The sequence below is a fragment of the Macrotis lagotis genome, chromosome 8 (assembly GCF_037893015.1).
Source record: "Macrotis lagotis isolate mMagLag1 chromosome 8, bilby.v1.9.chrom.fasta, whole genome shotgun sequence".
Classification (NCBI taxonomy): Eukaryota; Metazoa; Chordata; class Mammalia; order Peramelemorphia; family Peramelidae; genus Macrotis; species Macrotis lagotis.
This window is the reverse complement of record NC_133665.1, coordinates 75,350,967-75,370,615: the sequence shown is the minus strand read 5'-3', so window position 1 is coordinate 75,370,615 and position 19,649 is coordinate 75,350,967. Positions and strand designations below refer to the sequence as shown.

The following is a 19,649-nucleotide window of genomic DNA, read 5'->3' as shown; positions in this document are numbered from 1 at the left end:
CTTGTAAAGAACATATTGTAGGATACTGGTTTTTAATCCATTCTGTTTTATGAAAGAATTCATCCCATTCACAATAACAATTAAGATTACTAATTCAGTATTTGCTCTATGCTATCTTTTCCCATTTATACTTTTCTCTTTCTATTCCTCTTATTCCTCCTCAACAAAGTTTTACTCCCTGTCCCCTTTAACTTTTCTTTCAGTTTATTTTCACTTATACCTTTGGCTTCCCTTTCATCAATCCCTCATTACCTTTTCTTCCCCCACACTTCTCTATAGAGTTACAATGGATTTTTAAACCTAAGTGGAAATGTATCTCATTCCCTCCCAGGAACAAATTAATTGACTAAAATTTATTCAGTGTTCACACCTTTCCTTCTTTTCCTCTACTGTGATAGGTCTTTGTACCTCTTGACAAAGTTATTTATCCACTGACTAGTTTTTTCCATCTTTTTATGTTTTTATTGTTTAACCTTGTCTTGTACTTACATTACTTTTTTATCAAATTATACTTCATTTTTCTGATCTGATAGTACTTCTATCAAAGTACCATCAATCAAAGGTTGTTTGATAGTTTGATTGAAAATCTGCATTGCCTCATCATCACTAAGTACCCTCCCCTCTTCTTTCTCATTAGAAATAAACTTCTCAAGACTCATGAATCACATCAAATTATGATCACTTTACACATTACCTCCTTTTCAAGTGGACAGACAATCCTGATGAGCCAAAGGATCATGGATTTGTGTTCAATTCATAGACTCTTTTGAGACTTGCCAGAAAAGTTATTTTTCATTGCTTTCTTCTTCTGAGGTGGCAGTTATCATCTTTCTCTGCATAGTAGCTTTCTATGGTTAACTCTCTTTTAGTTTTTTTTAATAATTTTGATTGTTTGATTTCTACATCTGGGGTATAGGGAATATAGATCCAAACTTTTTATACTTGGGCTGGTGTTTGATCCCTAGCTTATCATTGTTCAAAATGCTCCCTATGCAACCCAGGCATTGCCTTTACAGGCATTTATTTCCTCCTTTATGTCCAGGCTCTGCCTATGTACTGTTTTGCTCCCAACCCACTCTTGTCTTTTGGCCCAATGTTCACAGGGTTCAGACTTTCTTTGGGATTGGGACCCTCCCTTCTGATTTGCTATATAGCTGCTGGGACCTATGCTGTTATCAAGCTGTCAGGATCTGGATTGCACTGTGGCTAAAAGCCTACTGCCGACTTTCTAACTTTCCTGCCTAGCTGGAATTTATTCCACTTTTCCCCCTAAGAGACTGACCTTTACTGAAGAGATTCCACAATGTCTGCAGTTGAACATTTGTTTCAATCTTGTCTTTTTTTTTTTTTGATAATGGGATCTGTAACTTTAATGTCTGTGTAGAGGCTTCATTGAGTGTAGTCTAGGGAAAAGCTCTGAAGCATGCTAGCTTCACACCACCATCTTGGCTTGACCTCAGAAGTCCTCCATCTAAATTTATAAATCACTTAGCATTTTTTCTGGGATGGGGCTGAAGAGAGAGATACTGAATCAGGTACTAGAATTCTTGAAAAATATAAGAGATGGAACTAGAAGTTAACAAATAGTGGTTTAAAGATCTGGAGATGGTGATGTATCTTGATAGAGTGAACTTTAAAGTAGAAGATTTTGCCAAGTAATGGCAGTACAGTGAATATGAAACTGGTAACAAGGAGTAAAGGGTGGCTCTCCTTGAACTCCTGGATCAAGATGTGCAGGAGGAAAACCTAGTGCTCAAAAATATGAACAGAAATTTAGAATCTGTTGCTGGAAAGTTGGAGTGGGCTGAACTAGAAGGAAAGGAGCTAGAAGATACTATAAGGTTAATTAATTCAAGCATTTTATTTTTTAAATAAAGAAACTGAGGCCAAAAGAAACATCATAAAGTCACATAGTTTAGTAGAAAAAGAAGACTTCAAATTAAGGTCTTATTTTGATTTCAATTGATATTCCTTGTCAGATGGGCTTTATTCCATCCTGTTAGTATAAACCTAATTTGGATAAGAAATTACCCCTAAATTAGAAGAGAATTCTAGTTTAAGCTCATTGCCAGATCCTGAACAGTCTCAGGGAAGCTTTGTTTTTTAGATTTCCCTTTTAGTCTGGGAATTGCAACTCCACTACTAAGATGGATGAAAAAGGGTAGACTTTCTGAAAGCAAAACTTTGCTCAAGCAGATCAAAAGCAGAATGAAAAACATTCAAGTCTGTCACTCTATGAATCACTTGGGAATAGTAGAAAGGAAAAAAACAAGTGATAAGAATCCCCTTTGCAGTTTCAAGTCTTGCCAGTGACTTTCCCACTTTCTGGCATTATAAGGAATCTCAAACTTATATTTTTCTTTTCAATCTCATAGGGATATTCTAGAGTCTGGGGGGGTAGATTTGCATACATGTCCTCTTTTCATATTTTCCCCTCCTTCATGTTAACAACACATTCTCTGATTTATAGTCATGATTATATAACATCCCACTACCCAGAGGTGGGGATATTCATCTCAGCCCAAGGAGTCTTTTATAGTTTCTCAAGATCTCTCCAGGCAGATGATGTGAAAGGTGGGTTGAGGCACAGAACAGTAAAAATCTAAAAGGGAAATGAAAGTATTTTTAAATTAGCAGAGTTGAAAAGAGGTAGATCAGCAAAGAATAAATAACCTCTTTTTCTTTCCTCAAAGAAACAAAGTTTTTCTTCTCTAGGTGAAGCAATAATAACTATTTTTCTCTCTATGTTAAATGATAATAATTAATTATGCAATTTATTCATTCTCAAAACAGATATTAAGTTCATCTGCAGGGTATGATAACCAATTCAATGCTTGCATATATATATATATATGTATATATATATATATATATATACATATATATATACATATATATATATATGTAATTTTAAAAAGGCATAGTCACTGCCCTCAGTGAAGCTTATTGGATAATTGAAGGAAAGAGTATTATCCTAAAGAGCTGTAATGCACACCATTACATGTTAAGTGAATTAGAAAAAAGGAAAGAGCTATATGACATCTGTAGGTCCCCAATAGGGAAACTAAGTCAGTTTGAAGACTAGATTGGAATTTGAACTATGGTTTCAGGTATAGATAAGGGCTTGATAGAAAGAGAAAAGTCACTCAAGGACATAGGAAAAGTGCCCTCAGTGGTACAAAGTTGAAAAACATAAGTTAGAGTTAGGGGTGCAGAATAAAGTTCTAGGATAGTATAGAGTGATTTGGGTTTTGTTTTGAGTTTTTTTTGTTTGTTTTTAAGAGAGTTTTGATTTCATCAATTAAGTGATCTGCTGATAAAGACTTCATTAATTTAAATTTCAGCAGTTTCTCTGCAAGTGTTAGAGAAATGGCTGTTGACTCTGGGATTAAGTGATTTGACAGGAATCACAGAGTTAATATGTAAGAGGCAGAATCTGAATCAAGGTCTTCTTAATTCCAAGGTCATCCCCCTATGTATTATGCTGTATGACATAAAAAAACACTTAGAAATCATTGATATGAAATATTATTGGAAGTATAGATTAAGGGGAATAACCCCAATGCTGGCTAGGAGTAGTTATGTTTTAAGATTTTGGAGGAACTCACAAGTTGCACAAATAAGTATAGGAAACAATTGGGAATCCCAGAAGATTTTTGAGTAGAAGAGTGGCATTAACATTTTTGAGTAAGAATTATTATTCTGGTAGGAATTCAACTGGATCATTTCATTAAATTGAGTTTTAAATTTTATCTAGGTAATCTTTACCAAAGTATAAATTTATTCAAGAATTCCTGAATTCTGAAGTTTTCAGGTTTGGTTGATGTCATCTAAAGTAGATGCAGGAAATTAATAAAAAATATATTCATAATTGCTTGCTTGAAAATGCACATTCATTCAGTGGAATAGGTAGAAATGTAAAATATACACAATAAATGACTATAGTAATATCCTGTTTGATGAACAGAAAAACCTAAGCATTTGGATAAGAACTCTATTCATCAAAAAATGCTGGAAAAACTGGAAACTGTTTTACAGAAACAATGTATAGACCAATATTTCACAACATATACCAAAATAATGTCAAAATGTGTACTTGACCTACATTATAAAGTATGGTATCATGAGCAAATTAGAGAAGCATAAAATAGTTTGCCTGTCAGATTTTTGGATAAGAGAAGAGAGAGGAAATAAATAGTATTATGAGATGTAAAATTGATATTTTGATAATATTAAACTAAAAAACGTTTTGGATAAATTAAACTAATGCAAACAACAACAGAAGGAGAGCAGAAACTGGAGAGGTTTTCATAGCAAGTATTTCATATAAAGTTTAGTTCTTAAATATATAGAGAACTGAGTCAAAATTACAAGAATACAAATCATCTCCCAAAGGATAGGTTGTCAAGAAGCAAGGAAATTTTCAAAGAAATCAAAGTTATCTATAGTCATATTAAAAAAAATCTCTAAATCACTACTGAATAAGGAAATGCAAATTAAAACTACTCTAAGATAACACCTCCCATCTACCAGACTGAATAATATGACAGAAAAGGAAAATGATATATTTTGGAGAGGATGTGAGAAAATTGAATAATAATGCTCTATTGCAAGAGTTATAAATCCAACTATTCTGGAAAGCAATTTAGAATTATGTCCAAATTGTGTATGCTCTTGGACCCAGCTATTCCACTCCTAAGTCTGTATTCCTAAGTCTAATTATTTTTGGGTTTTTGCAAGGCAAATGGGGTTAAGTGGCTTGCCCAAGGCCACACAACTATGTAATTATTAAGTGTCTCAGGCCGGATTTGAACTAATGTACTCATGACTCCAGGGTCAGTGCTCTATCTACTGTACCACCTGGTTGCCCCCTAAGTCTAATTTTTGAAAGGAAAAAAAATTATATGTAGCAGCGTTTTTTTGAGTGGTGGCAAAGAGGAGATTGAGAGGATTTCGATCAATTGGAGAATGACTGAACTAGTTGTGGTATATGGAATACTGTGTTATAAGAAATGCTGAGTTGTTAATACTGATGCGAAATGAAAGGAGAAGAATCAAGATAACATTGTACATTGTAACAGTAAAACTGTATGATTATCAAACTGTGAATTATTTTTATATTTTCAGCAATAAAATGATCCAAAATAATTCTAAAAAATTAATATTGAACAATGCTGTCCACCTTAAGAGGAATAGCTGGAATATGAATGAAGTTTGAAGTATACTTTTTGTTTTTTGCTTTTTCATTTACTCTTTCATTCATTCATTGTTTAATCATCAATTTATTTGTTCTGTTTTCTTTCCTAACATGACTAATATGGAAATGTTTTGCATGACATTTATTAAAATCTATATAAAATTGCTTACCATCTTGGTAAGGGAAGAGGAGGGGAGGGGAGGAAAAGACATGAAAGGAAGGAAGAGAATTTAGAACTAAAAAATTTAAAAAATAATTTTAAAATTAATTTTTACATGAAAGAAGGTAAAAATAAAATAAAATATCATCTAAAAAAATAAAATGCCCTGACTTGAGTCCATTCTTTTCTTAAATTTCTTGCCATTCTGCAGCTATTCTGGAGAGGGTAAGGAATTTAGGTAATTATGAATGGATATTTTACTCTTTCTTTCTTGAACCTCAAAACATTTTTTAAATAATAATTACTTTAAGAAACCTAATTAGAATCCAATACACATTATTATAACATTTTTATTTATATAAATGTTGAAATTTGAAACTTTTGAATGAAGGCATGAATAATTATAAATATATATGTGTGTGTTTGATCAGAAAACAAATATGCCCATACATATACATTTCTTTATCCCCCTCATGTATCCTTTTCTCTTTCCCCATCTTTCTACTTCTTTTCAGAGATAGAGAATGATAGATAGAGATAGGAAAAAGTTTAATAATATGATCGCCTATAACAAATGCTGCTGGACTACAGAACTGACCACACAGGTATTGAAGTAAAGGCCAAATTTTATAGCTTGTAATGCATAATTTCAGCTCTTTTTATTTAGTATTATTATCTATGTTAAAAAAGGTCAAGGAAAATTATGCTCTAGGAAACTAAAGGAAGTTAAAATTTTGATCCAATGTCCAGAATGTTTGAGAAATTATAAAGATAATCAGAAAAATCCTGTAAATAGGTTATGTCCTGTTTTGTTGTTTTATTTTATTCTAAGAGAAATTGACCATGTTAGTATGCTTGTCTGCATTTCACAAAACATTTATAAAATTTTAAAACAAATGTTTTCTGTGCAGATAGAGAAGATATAAGTGATAACTAGAAACCAACATAGGTTCACCAAAATGGACTGTTTTAGAGTATACTCATTATTTTTTTAATCAGGCTATTAGGGTTTTATAGATGCAAAGTACAGGAAAGAATTATATTAGACTCAAAGGTCATACTCTGTGGGACAGGAAAGACTAAAGGGTAGAACACAATCCATGCGCAATATGTACCATCTGAGTCATTCTTTAGAGATCTGACCCATGGCATACCTGGGAATACCATGGGAATAACTGAAGTAACTTTAAAAACCACTTGCCAAGAGCCTCTCTTGTCCAACTCACTATGAAAATGCATTTAAGTAAAGTCTCTGGACTAGACCTTCTTTTCTTTCTTTCCTCTCTTCTTTGAAGGATGACCAATTTCTCCCACTAAGTTAGAACCACGTGCTCCTAGCCTAGGCTACTCCATGTGGCAGAACTCACTAGTGTCTAAGCCAGTCAGCTCTTATGTCTGTTTTTCCTTTCCCCCTTACCCTCAGGCAGTCTCTGTCCTCAAACTGCTTAGAAGACACTGAATGTCTCTCCAAGAAAAAAACAATGTTTAATCTGTGAACTTTGCAGATTGGTAAAATAAAATCCCCAGTTTTATGACCTCCATGGCCACTGTGAGCTATTCACCTTCAAGAGCTCTCATCTTTATGATGGCAACACCAATTTCTCCCACATAAGTTAGACTATGGGGATTCCAGTCATGGTATACCATGATTTCAACAAAGTTTTTCAAAATTCCTAAAAATTGCCAGTAGAAAAAAAATGGAGAAATATTAGCAAGATTGATGAATGTCAGCAGGAATGAGCAATTAAACACAGAGAGACCTGATTATAAGATTGAAGAAGATTGCTGGTGGTGAGCTTTATTAAGGTCTTGAATGCAATGACTCAGTCATTATATTGTTGGTAAAGTAAGCTTAGGATTTCTTAACTTTTCAAGTAGTTGTAGTATGCTGTTGGAATAATGCTATATTTATTATCAATAAGAAATTCTAGGTTTTTTAAAATGAAGTGCTAGCAAACTGCATTCTCCATAATATTCTTGGGCAATTATCTTTCTAAAGCTGCATTTGTACTTTTAAATTTGTCCCCATTAAAATCCATTATATGATTGAATAACATTAAAAACAACAACAGAGTCAGATTGGTATAATTAGGTGGTATAGTGTTTAAAGTGCCAGTATTTGGAGTCAGGAGAACCTGAGTTCAAATCCAGTCTCAGGCACATATTCAAGAAAACACCAAATGGTATCTCAAAGAATTAGACATGACTAAATTGCCAAAACAAAAATTTATCGTAATGACAAGAATGTTAAATAAATAAATAAAAGATATCTTTTAATATTTTCAGAACTATCAGGTACAAGAGTAGACTTATTTGTCAAGAAATAAGAATTAAACTCACTGGGTAGAAGTTTTAAAGAAATCTTGAGTTTTTTCTCACTTCAAGTATGTAGGTATGTAGTATATGTATGTATATAAAAACACATAAGGATGTCCATGATTGAAAAGGGTTTCCTTGTTTCTCCTATGACTCATATATTCAATTAGAGTATACAGTATTCAAAGAGGGAATTGATCTTAAATTCATGATATTAGAAGCTAGAAAAGACCTTAGAAATCATCGTATGGTGTTAGAATTAATCTCCCTTTAAAGATGACAAAAATTAAAGCCTCAAATTGATTATTTATTCATGGTCACACAGATAGTATGTAGTATACATAAGAGTAGAATCCAGATTTGAAATACTCCTATGGATGAGGGAAGTATGATTTATGCGACTTGTGTGTAGTTTGCTTTGTGAAAAAAGTAGCTATACTTTAGTAGTATCAATCAATATCATTGATATATCTTGTAACTTTGACTTAATATCATTTTATATGACATCAGAGTCACAAAAGGGCACATGATTGCAGATACCATTGAGAAAGAGATGGTCTACTGAGAGAAATAGAGGGAGGGAGGGAGGGAGAAAGGGAGGGAGGTTGGGAGGGAGGGAGAAAGGGAGAGAGAGACACACACACACAAAGAACTAAAGAACTAGAGAGCTAGAGACAGAGACGGACAGAGAGAGAGAGAGAGAGAGAGAGAGAGAGAGAGAGAGAGAGAGAGAGAGAGAGAGAGAGAGAGATCTGTGCAGATATCACTATTGATTAGTGTTTTCTGTTCTGGGTGCTGCAGTTCAGAGAAGAAAGTAATAAATGGGAAAACATGTAGAAGGAAGTCATCAAGTGATGAAGGATCTGAAACAATATATATGAGGACTGTTGAAATGACTTGGATGTTTTCTCTGATGAAAAGAACAATCAGTAAGGGGCACAGATGAAAGAAAAGAGAGAGGAACAATCCAAATGTATTAACATATTTAAAGGATTATGATATAAACCAGGTATTAAACTTATTCCAGTGTAAAACCATTGCTTTATAGCTCATTCAGTTCAATGAATTTTACAATGAGGAAACTCATTTCCAAAGACAATAAATGACTTGCCTAAGTTCATACAATTGCAGAGTCATGCTTTGAACCAAGACTATGTGAATCTATATTCAGTATACTGCTTAGTTTCCAAGAGCAAAACTAAAAAGTTGCAGAAAGATAGTTATTCAGAAAAAATTTGATAGAGTGGCAAATTTAAAAAGAAAAAAGTCTTAACAATTAGAGCTTAATAAATATCTTCAAATGAAATTAATTAAATTTCCTTTATCAACAAGTTCACATGTTTAAAATGGTTAATAAAATGAAATTTAAAAAATATGATATCCATGCTATCATAAAAATTTCCATGATATAGTTAAACATTATATTTCACCAAGTTTTATCCTTTCAACATTAACTTATCTGTACAATAAAAAACTTATGTGAATGTGAAAAAGTTTGCCAGAAATTAGAAAATGCCACAATCCCAATTTTGAGAAATGACAGATATTTTAATGATATCATTAATCCTTATTTATTTAAATGAATGGAAGTTTGTATTGAAACAGAATTTGCTTGCAAAACATTCAGAAAGTTCTGCACCATTAAACTATTCCCCACCACCCTGATTTTGTCTCCTCCTTCAATAGGGAGAAAAATATACCCAAGTAGAAAATTATTTTTTGAAAAAAGTAGTTCATTACTCTTTGGAAAGCCAAATTAAAATCTTGGCTTCCACTTCAATGTAAAGCTGTCCTTCAGATATTATAAGGATGGGAAACTGAAAGAGATGGATGGAGGTGAGTTTAGAATAGTCATTTGGTTTCTAATTGTACCCTTGCTACTTTGACTTTTAATGAACTAACCTATGTTATCTCTCAGGTTAAATTTTCACAATATTCCACATGCCCTGTTTGGTATTCTGACTATGCAGCTTTAAATGACTAATTTACAACTCATAAGCCAAAATTGTCATGATGTACTTGAAATCTTTTTTTTTTATATTTTTTAGCTAATTATCTCACACAATAAAGATTATCCATAGATGAAAATATAAACACTTTGGTGTAATTCCCTTAGGAGAAGCAGCATGGTTCCATGGAAAACTATTTGATTTCACATCAAAGAATTTAGATTTATATATACTCTATTTCCTGTTTACGTCCTTAGTCTTTTGTATACAGGAGACACTACATAAAACCCTCCCCCTCCCCTCACACCTTCATTTTCTCCATTTATCTCTTCCTCTCTCCCTCTTACTTTTCTTCCATCTTTCCCTCCCCTTTCAAACATTCACAAGTAATTTAATCTATCTGTGTCTCTAAAGAAAAAGAAAGGGTTGGACTAATTGACCTCTAAATTCCCTTCCTGCTCTAACTATATGAACCTATGTACCTTTGCACATTAAAATATTTGGAAATACAGAAGACATCTTCAAGAACCCATATAGGACTAGAATATAGATTTCCTGAATTTTTGTACAATGAGCAAGAATAAACATCTTTCTTCAAAGGACAATTCTGGAAGAACTTCTACAGTGTCAGTTAACATTTAACATCTCATATTTTTTAAAAATGTCCAACTTGCTTGTTACTATCTTTTCTATTTTATTTTTAACTCTACTTAGAAGCTATGGGAACAGCAGCAACAATAATAAAATTATACCATAGTGTGACAAATCAAACTAAGAAATGTGCAACTAAAAGAAATGTAAATGGGATTTTACCCTAGGATATTTAAAATGGGAGAAACATTTTCTACTTCAGTAGTTTTGATGCCAGAGTTTAAAACAGACCTTGATAAATTGGGGGTCATTTGAAAAAGGGCTACCACTAAAGTAAAAAATGTCATCTGATGACTGATTGATGTATTTGGGAATAATTATCTGGCTGAAGGAAAGGCTAAGGGAGTAGCTATATCATAACTGTCTTCAATGTGTGAAGAATTGGTATGAAATAAATATTAATCTATTCTTGTTTTTTTTTTGAAAGTTTAACCAGAAACAAGTGGGAAAAAGTTGTAAGGAGGCAAATTTACACCTAATATGAGGGAAACAAATACACCTCTACCCTCTCTTTTCTTCTCCCCTGGCTCCTGCTCCCATCCATGCATAATATTCACATAAGTTGTTTAGATTTTTGAAGGAGAGGTTTATTTGCCCCCCACACACACACACACACCAGTCCCACCAGTAGTTGACTCAAGACAACTCCTTCCCTCATAAGGCCATTTCCCCCTTCCCCAAAGAGATCTTATTTGGGTATTTTACGCAGAAAATTACATATATACACATATATATATATATATATATATATATATATATATATATATATATACACATATATACATATACACACACACACACACACACATGTGTGTGTGTGTGTGTGTGTGTTTAATAGCCAGTAAGGAATTCCTTGAAACCAGAGAAATCAGACAAAATACTTTAAATATTTACAAAGGAAATGATCGTCATATGTTGAATCTGGAAAGAAGCAGCTCATCAGGAAAAGATGTGAAGCAATAAGGAAGTCACAGTCTGTAGAATATAGAATATTTCTCCCTGATAAAGAGGTGGGAAAATCAGGGATGGTCCAGTTTGGCTAAATATGTAAAGCAAATAAGAGGAAGTTGCTTGAAATAAAGATTAATAGGAATATTTGGAATAGCATATAGAAAATCTTAAATGGTAGGCTAAGGAAGTATAATGCAATAAGTTGAATACAGAAGCAGATATAAGAACCTAAATGTCATTTCTTAAAGCATACATTAAAGAAGTTTGTAGGGGCAGTTAGGTGACGCAGTGGATAAAGCACCGGCCTTAGAGTCAGGAGTACCTGGGTTCAAATCCGGTCTCAGACACTTAATAATTACCTAGCTGTGTGGCCTTGGGCAAGCCACTTAACCCCATTTGCCTTGCAAAAAAAAGAAGTTTGCAAAAATATATTTAAAAACACTCTATTATCACTATTTTTGTACAGGAAAGCAATTATTTTTCATGAAAATATAGTTTTCATGTTATCTAGTGCATTTACTGTTATGTTATGTTTTTTAAAAAATATTTTAATCTCTAATATGACAAATTCCCATAGATGTAACAGTTATAAGCAATCTTTGGGGGTATTAATAATTTTAAGAGTGTAAATGGACCAGAATTCTTGAGAGCTATTGTTATTGACAATAAGGAGCAACTTAAAATTATTCTGCAGGAAATGACAAGTTCAGATGTGTATTGGGGAGATTGGACTGGCAGGTTTTTGTGAAGGATAGATTGAAGAGAAGAATTTGTAGGCAAGCACACCATTTAGGAAACTGTTAAAATTGCTCTGGTGAGAGTGTTAAAGTTCTGACCTAATGGGGTAGGAGCAAGAGTAAAATGGAGGGGACAGATTTGAGAGAAATTTTGGTGAAGGAAACAACAGAGTTTGGTAAATAATAAAATACTAATAGCTAAGATTTACACAGTGTTTACTATGCCCAAGTAACATGCTAGGTGCTTTGTAATTAACATTTCATTTCATCCGGGGAGGGGTTCTATCCTCATTTTACAGAGTAGGAAACTGAGGCAAAATGAGATTAAGTAACTTTCCTATGGCATCTTTAGATTTGAATTTAGGGATTTCTGATCCCAGGCTTGGCACCCTTTCTACTGTGTAACCTAGATACACTGCTATATTTTTGAGCCCCTATTATATGCCTTGCAGTATGCTAAATAGTAGAAGGGGATTAGATGACGATGTGAGAGACAAGGGAACTTTGAAGATATATCTTGCAAGGGTTCTGCTACTATCAAAGAAAATAAGGAAAATAAAATTTTGTTTTGCTTTGTTTTTGGAGGAAAGATAATGAGTTCAGCTTTGATCATATTGAATTTGAGGTATCCATGTAATATCTAAGAGGAAAAGTTCAACAGTCAGTTGAGGATGGATAACTACATTTCAAGGGAAATTTTTGATACAGATACATAGAGATAGATACACAGGGAGAAAAAGACAGATAGATGTATATATGTGACTTAGTTATTTGTACAGGTGTGGTAAGGATGGCTAGGGAAATGGAAGACCTCACTAAAGAAAAGAGATTAAAGACAAGACTAAAAATAGAAGAAGCAAGGACACCATTGGGGAAAGTTCCTAGGCAGATGGAATGAACTGAGAGAGAGAACAGATAGGTAACAAAAGAATGAAGGGGAAAAAGTCTTACAGAAGATATAAGTATAAAAAAAAAAGACCTGTGAAAGCAAAATTCAGAAATGTGCTCTCCTGAAGGACCTGAGAAAGAAGGAACATTTTAAATTGCTTACTTTGTGCCAAACATTGTACTAATTGTTTTATCAACAATACCTTCTTTCCTTCTCTCTAGGGTGTTTTGGGAATCCAAGGCTGAACACAAAGGGAAAAATAGAAGGTTTTATGTCTTTCCCGGAACCATGAAGTGATTTGGAATATTCAGTTTAGCTCCTATTTCCCAAATGTAGTCCAATCTTAAAAAGAGAAGAAAAAGAAAGCAGAAAAAGAAATATGGAAAATATGATTTGAGATGGAGGAAGAAGAATCATTGCATTACATGCAACAAAGAAATCCAAGAGAAAGACAACTGGAATTCTTTTGGAGTTGTTTTTGTTGGATTTGGAAACTAGTAGTTCATTTGTGGCCTTGTTGATGAACTTGCAATAAAGAAAAGAAGGCAACAACCTAATTATATAACACTGAGAAATGAAATGACAGTTTGGAATTCAGGATTTGAATAAGGAACAAAGTATGCTCAAACCAATTGTCCCTACTTATGCTGGGTGGAAATATTCCACATGCATGTGTGAGATAACATGTGTTTCCCATGAATTCTGACCTATTGATCATATGCACAGTCTACATCAAAGGGTAGAAGGTATTACCAAGAAATATCTTATGCACTATACATGAGGAGGATAAATTGACTTCTGCGGGCTTGTCTTTGGTGATATGTAGATACAATATTTCTTTGAAAGTGCATGCTGAGTTTTATCTTTTATTGTACTATATCCTGTCCTCTTCCTTCAGAGGCGTTACTTATCTCTAGCTGTCTCTCTGTCAGAGGCTACAAATTGTTTTGTCAGTCTCTCACTTCAGCTCAGCTGAAATATAAGATCAATGAACTTGCTTGCCAATTTGACAGGGCTCTCAGTTGTGTTGCAATTAATTAAGCCTTACAAATTATTTTAACCCAAGACTAGTAGATTCTACTATTCTTAATTGCCACTCAATCACACAGTTAAATTTGCTTGAAATTAAACCCCTATTCTGCAAAGGAAGACAGTTTCAACCAGGTCATCTAGATGTTAATTTGCCAAACATTTTCCTTGGCCTAGCATACAATTAAACTGTATTCTTGAAAATTTTGGTTTCTACTAAACCTAATTTTAAAATCTACTGTTCTTCACAATTGAGCAAGGTCAAATGTTTAAGAATTTGGGGTCATAATGTACCTATGTATTGTCAGGCATTTACATGTATACACATACATACATGCATGCATACAAACATTATGTGTATGCATACCCACGCATATTTATATGTATGTATGTATGTATATATACATATATATATATATGTAAATTGGATGGTTTATGTAGGAGATGAATTACACAAATGTGTACACATTCCTTTTTTTGTTTTGCTTTGTTTTACACTTTTATTCATTGACTATGCTTATGAATTCTGTAGGCAAGAAGAACTTTGATATTTTGTATATAGAGTTGCTTATTTTAGTATTTGAATGGCACTTACTATATGTGAAGAAGACTTGAAGTTGAATAGAATACCTACCTTTAATATGTCTTTGGAGTGTGTTGCTAATAGGCAGTCTTCCCTTTGATAGTTCCCTTTGATAGCTCATCTGCCTACCAATTTTCAGTGTTAGATCCTAGATGCCAAATCAAAGATCACTGGAATGAATTCAATCACATTTGTCACTGTAAAATTATTATAGATTTTTTTGAGATTTTTCAAGGCAATGGGGCTAAGTGGCTTGCCCAAGGCCACAGGGCTAGGTAATTATTAAGTGTCTGAGGTTGGATTTGAACCCAGGTACTCCTGACTCCAAGGCTGGTGCTCTATCCACTGCACCACCTAGCCGCCCCTGTAAGATTATTATAGAACAAAGGTTTCTCCCAGGTTAAGTACTATCTCCAATGTGGATTAGACCTTTATTGTCTATTTTTCTATCTACAATTTTAATCAATAAATATTTAATAAGCATCTGTCCACTTTGTGAATAATGCCTAATGACATTCACAATATACAATGAGTTCATAATCAAAAATGGAGTTAAAAACAAAGATATCTAGGATTCTGCTTACAATATAGTGAATACACAAGAGAAATACGAAGAATAGTAAAGAACAAAGGTCCAAGCCAAGATGGCAGAGAAAAGCTTGGAGTTGTCTCAGCTTTGCTCAGTATCACTCAAAAACAATGTTAAATCAAAACTTTAAAAGAATTTTGGAGTGACAGAATCCATTAAAAAGACAGAATGATGAAATTTTCTAGCCCAAGATAATTTAGAAGGACTTCTGGAAAAGTCTATCTGTCTTTCTTGGATAAATGGGGGAGTCCAGTCCAGCATGGGTCTTGTCCTGGCAAGCCAACAAGAGGTTCTTAGACACAGTACAGATCATCACATATCTTGAGGTCTGAATCAGTGGCCATTGGCACAGAAGGCAAGTTGGGAGGCATCCAGAATCAGCACAGCATTGGAATCCAGAGCCCAGTAGTCATGACTAGCCCTGGCCATCCAATACAGTAGACAAGACATAAGCCCCAGAGGCCCTGGCAAAGAATCCTGTTAACCATATCTCAGGCTTCAAGTGACAGAAGCTTGGAATAGTTGCCCTTATATACCAGGAGTAGAGCTCAACTTTTAGAATGCAAAATAAATAAACAAGTGCCCTGACCAAAGATAACTACAAAGGTGATAGGGTGCATTCAAAGACAACTCAGAAAAAGACAATGACAAAATACCTACATGTAAAGAATCAAATGGAAATATGAATTGGTCACAATCACGAAAAAGTTTGAAGAGTTCAAAAATGATTTTAAACATCAAATAAGAGAGATAGAAGAATAATTAAGAAATGAAATGAGAGATATGCAATAGAATTTTTGGGGTAAAGAGTCAAAAGATTGGAAAAGGAGCCCAAAATTGATTAAAGAAAACAACTCCTTTAAAATTAGAATTGTTCAAATGGGAAAGAAGATACAAAAGGTAATTTAAGATTATAATTCCTTAAAAGCTAGGATGGGGAGGGGCAGAGAAAAGATAGAGGACAGAAGCCAAGAACTTTCTTAAACTCTCCAGAGTTTCCTTCAGAATCAATGTTAATCAAGTATCTAAATGGATTTTGGAGTGATAGAATCCACAAAAGAGCAGTTTTTCCATCTTACAGCAAGATCAGTTTCTAGGAAGGCATGAGTGTACTCAGGGAAGGAGCACAAGATGGAGTGGGACTGAAAGCAACTGGAAGTTTTCAGCTGCAGGAGAGATCTCCAGTGAAAGTCCCTGGTGTCTGGGCTTGGCAAGTCAATAGCACAGTATATAGGTAGGAGAATTCCAACACAATTGTCCTGGATCTTCATTCAGTCAGCATGACTGGATTAGATGGACTAACTGAGAAGGCACAATCTAGTCAGCAATCTAGTTCAGATAGCCCAGTGAGCAACCCCTTGGAGTTCTCAAAGCAGAGAGTCCCAAGTCAGTGAGAGGCTTCTAGAGTTCTCAGTACTGAAGTTCTCTGAACTAACTTTTCCCCCAACATGAAAACCTTGTGATAGTGCCCAGTATCAAAACTCAAAATAAGTAATAAAAGTCAGAAAAATAGAGTCTATAAAAAAAGTTATCTGAGAGATAAAAGGGGTAAAACAGCATCTCAAAAGGGTATGGCAGAAAAAGTACTGTACGTTAAGATACAGAGAAGAATATGAATTGATCTCAAGCTTCATGAGACTCCTTGGAAAAGCACAAAAATAAATTTAAAAAATAAAATAGAAAATTTAGGAAAAGAAATGCAAGAGAATTTCAACAAATTTCAAAAGAAAACACAAAACTTAACCAATGACAAATCTTGTAAAATACAATTGTGAAAATGTAAAAAAATGGATAAGGTTGGAGAGGAGATACAAAAGGTAACTGGAGAAAATAATTCCTTGACAAATATGCTCAGACAAATTGAAGCTAATGCTTCCATGAGACATCAAGAAGCCATTAATAACAATTTTTAAAAAAGTAGAATAAATATGATATATAACACTGAAAAACAACTGAGCTGGAAAAGAGATCCAGGAGAGATAATTGAAGAATTATTGGACTATCTTGAGGTATCAACTCATGTCTACCAGATTGACCGATATAGTTGACAAAGAAAATGATCAATGTTGGATGGGATGAGGGAAAACTGGGATACTAATGTCATGTTCCAACATTCTAAAAAAATTAAAATTATACCCAAAGAGCAATAAACCTGGCCATATAGTTTGAGCCAGCAAAACCTCTATTAGATCTGTATCCCAAAGAGATCACAAAAAAAGGATAATCCCACATGGATAAATACATTTATAGCAGCTCTTTTCATGTCAAAAAACTGGAACTTGAAGGGAAGCACATCACTTGAGGAATGGCTGAACAAAGTATAAGAATGTGATGAAACAATATTTTTCCTATAAGAAATGATGAAAGACAGGACTTCAATGTAGCCTGGAAAGATGTGTTTGAACTAATACTGAGTGAAGTAAGCAGAACCAGAGGAACAATGAACCACACTGATAGAAACACTGGCTGATGATCAACTATGATGGACTTGTAAATTTCAGCAGTACAATAATCAAAGGCTTGTGGTGGGAAATGCCATCTTTATCCTGAGAAGGAACTATGGAGTTTAAATGTAGATCAAAGATTGCTATCTTCAAGTTTTAAAAGTTGTCTTGTGTATTTTTCTTTTATAATGCTTTTTTTCCTATTTTGCTTTGACTCTTCATTGATAACATGATTAATATGCATCTATGTTTAGCATGATTTTATATATATATATATGTATAATTTATATTAGATTGCTTTCTGTTGGGAGAGGGAAGAGATACAGGGAGAAAAAATGTGCGAATCAAAACCTGGCAAAAATGATTGATTATTAACTTTGCATGTAGTTGGAAAAATGAATTAAAAATTGGAAAAAGATTAATGTTTTTAAAAAAAGAATGAAGGAGGAATTTTCAAAAAATAATTTTTGGATGACATGAAAGATAAGAAAAAAACAACCCTGAATAACATTTTCAAGAAGTCATTAAAAAATTACCTTGATTTTCTAGATTCTGAGGTCCAACTAGTCATTGAAAGAATTCACCCATCAACTCCTCAAAGGGATCCCAAAATGAAAATATCAAGGAATATTATAATAAAATTCCCAATTTATCCAATGAAGCAGAAAATCCTGGAGACAGTCAGAAAGAAGCAATTAAAATACCAAGGAATCACAATCAGGCTTACACAGGACCTAGCAACACAAACATTAAAGGATTAAAGGGCCTGGAATATGATAATCTGTAGAGTGAAAGAGCATGGTTTAGAATCTATAATCACTTGCCCGGAAAGACTGCACATATACTCTCAAGGGAAAAGATGGACATTTAATGAAAGAGATCACTTCAACTTCCCCTGATGAAAAGATTGGAGCTAAGAAAACTTGGTCTTCAAACAGGGGACTCAAGAGATACATAAAAAAGTAAATAGGGAAACAAAACAACTGTTATTCAATAAGATTAAACTGGTAAGATCCTTTCATGGGAGGAAGATTCTTAAAACTCTTGAAAACAATGAAAGTATGTACTTAAGCTGATTTTAATGGGCTGATTTTTAAAATTAAGACATTAAAAATAAGATTGAAATGAACTGGGAGAAAAGGGGAGGTGAATGGAGGTGGATTTAGTTTAGAGAGCACTGACCCTGGAGTTAAGAGAACCTGACTTCAAATCCCACCTCTTAATAATTATGAAGAAGTACAAAGGAACTATTCCAAGGAGGGAAAGGCTGGAGAGGGTGAGAATTGTTTGAATCTTATTCTCTTCAGATTTGGAATCAAAGAGGGAAATCTCATACATTTATTTGGGCTAAGAAATTTATCTTACTTTCTTGGCATTAGGAGAGGAAAGGTAAGGGGAGGATTGGAGGGAGTGACAGTAAAGAGGGAAGGAAGGAGACCAAAGGGAAATAGGAAAGAAAGGCGACAGGGACTGATAGAAATGAGGCAGATTGAGATTGGGGGTATTCAGAAGCAAGCCACTGGTGAGGATGGAAAAGGTGAAAGGAGAAAAGATCCAAATACATTAGAGATGGGCAGGAGGGTAATTAAGAGTGAATAATTATAACTGTGAATGTGAACAGAATGAACTCTCCCATAAAACTGAAAGCAGATAGCAGAGTGTATTAAAAACCAGAATCCTAACAATGTGCTGTTTACAAGAAATGCATTTGAAACAGAGAAATACACATAGAACAAAGGACAAAGGATTGAGCAAAATATATTATGCTTTAGCTGAAGTAAAGAAGGGAGGATGAGAAAACCTTATCAAAGCCAAAGCAAAATTAAAAATAGATCTCATTATAAGGGACAAGGAAGGAAACTACATTGTCCTAAAAGGACATAGATAATGAAGTAATTTCTATACTAAGCATATATGCACCAAGTAAGATACCATCAACATTTGTAGAAGAGAAGCTACATGAGTTACAAGAAGCCAAAGACACCACAGCTATACTGGTGTGGGTCCTCAACCTCTGTCTCTCAGAATTAGATAAATCTAACTGTAAAATAAACAAGAAGGAATTTAAGGAAGAGAATAGAATGTTAGAAAAGATAGATATGGTAGACCTCTGGAGAAAACTGAATGGGTATAGAAAGTAATGAACCTCCTACT

General features: G+C 33.8%; 1 long non-coding RNA gene across 1 annotated transcript in view; it reads left to right on the top strand.

Annotated features, from left to right (window-relative positions):
• LOC141494855 (uncharacterized) overlaps positions 1 to 14,209 on the top strand; it is a 111,197-nt gene extending 96,988 nt beyond the window's left edge. The window contains exon 3 of the long non-coding RNA XR_012470566.1: positions 13,072 to 14,209. This is a non-coding gene — a long non-coding RNA (uncharacterized LOC141494855). The remainder of the gene's footprint in view (positions 1 to 13,071) is intronic.
• The last annotated feature ends 5,440 nt before the right edge of the window (positions 14,210 to 19,649 follow it).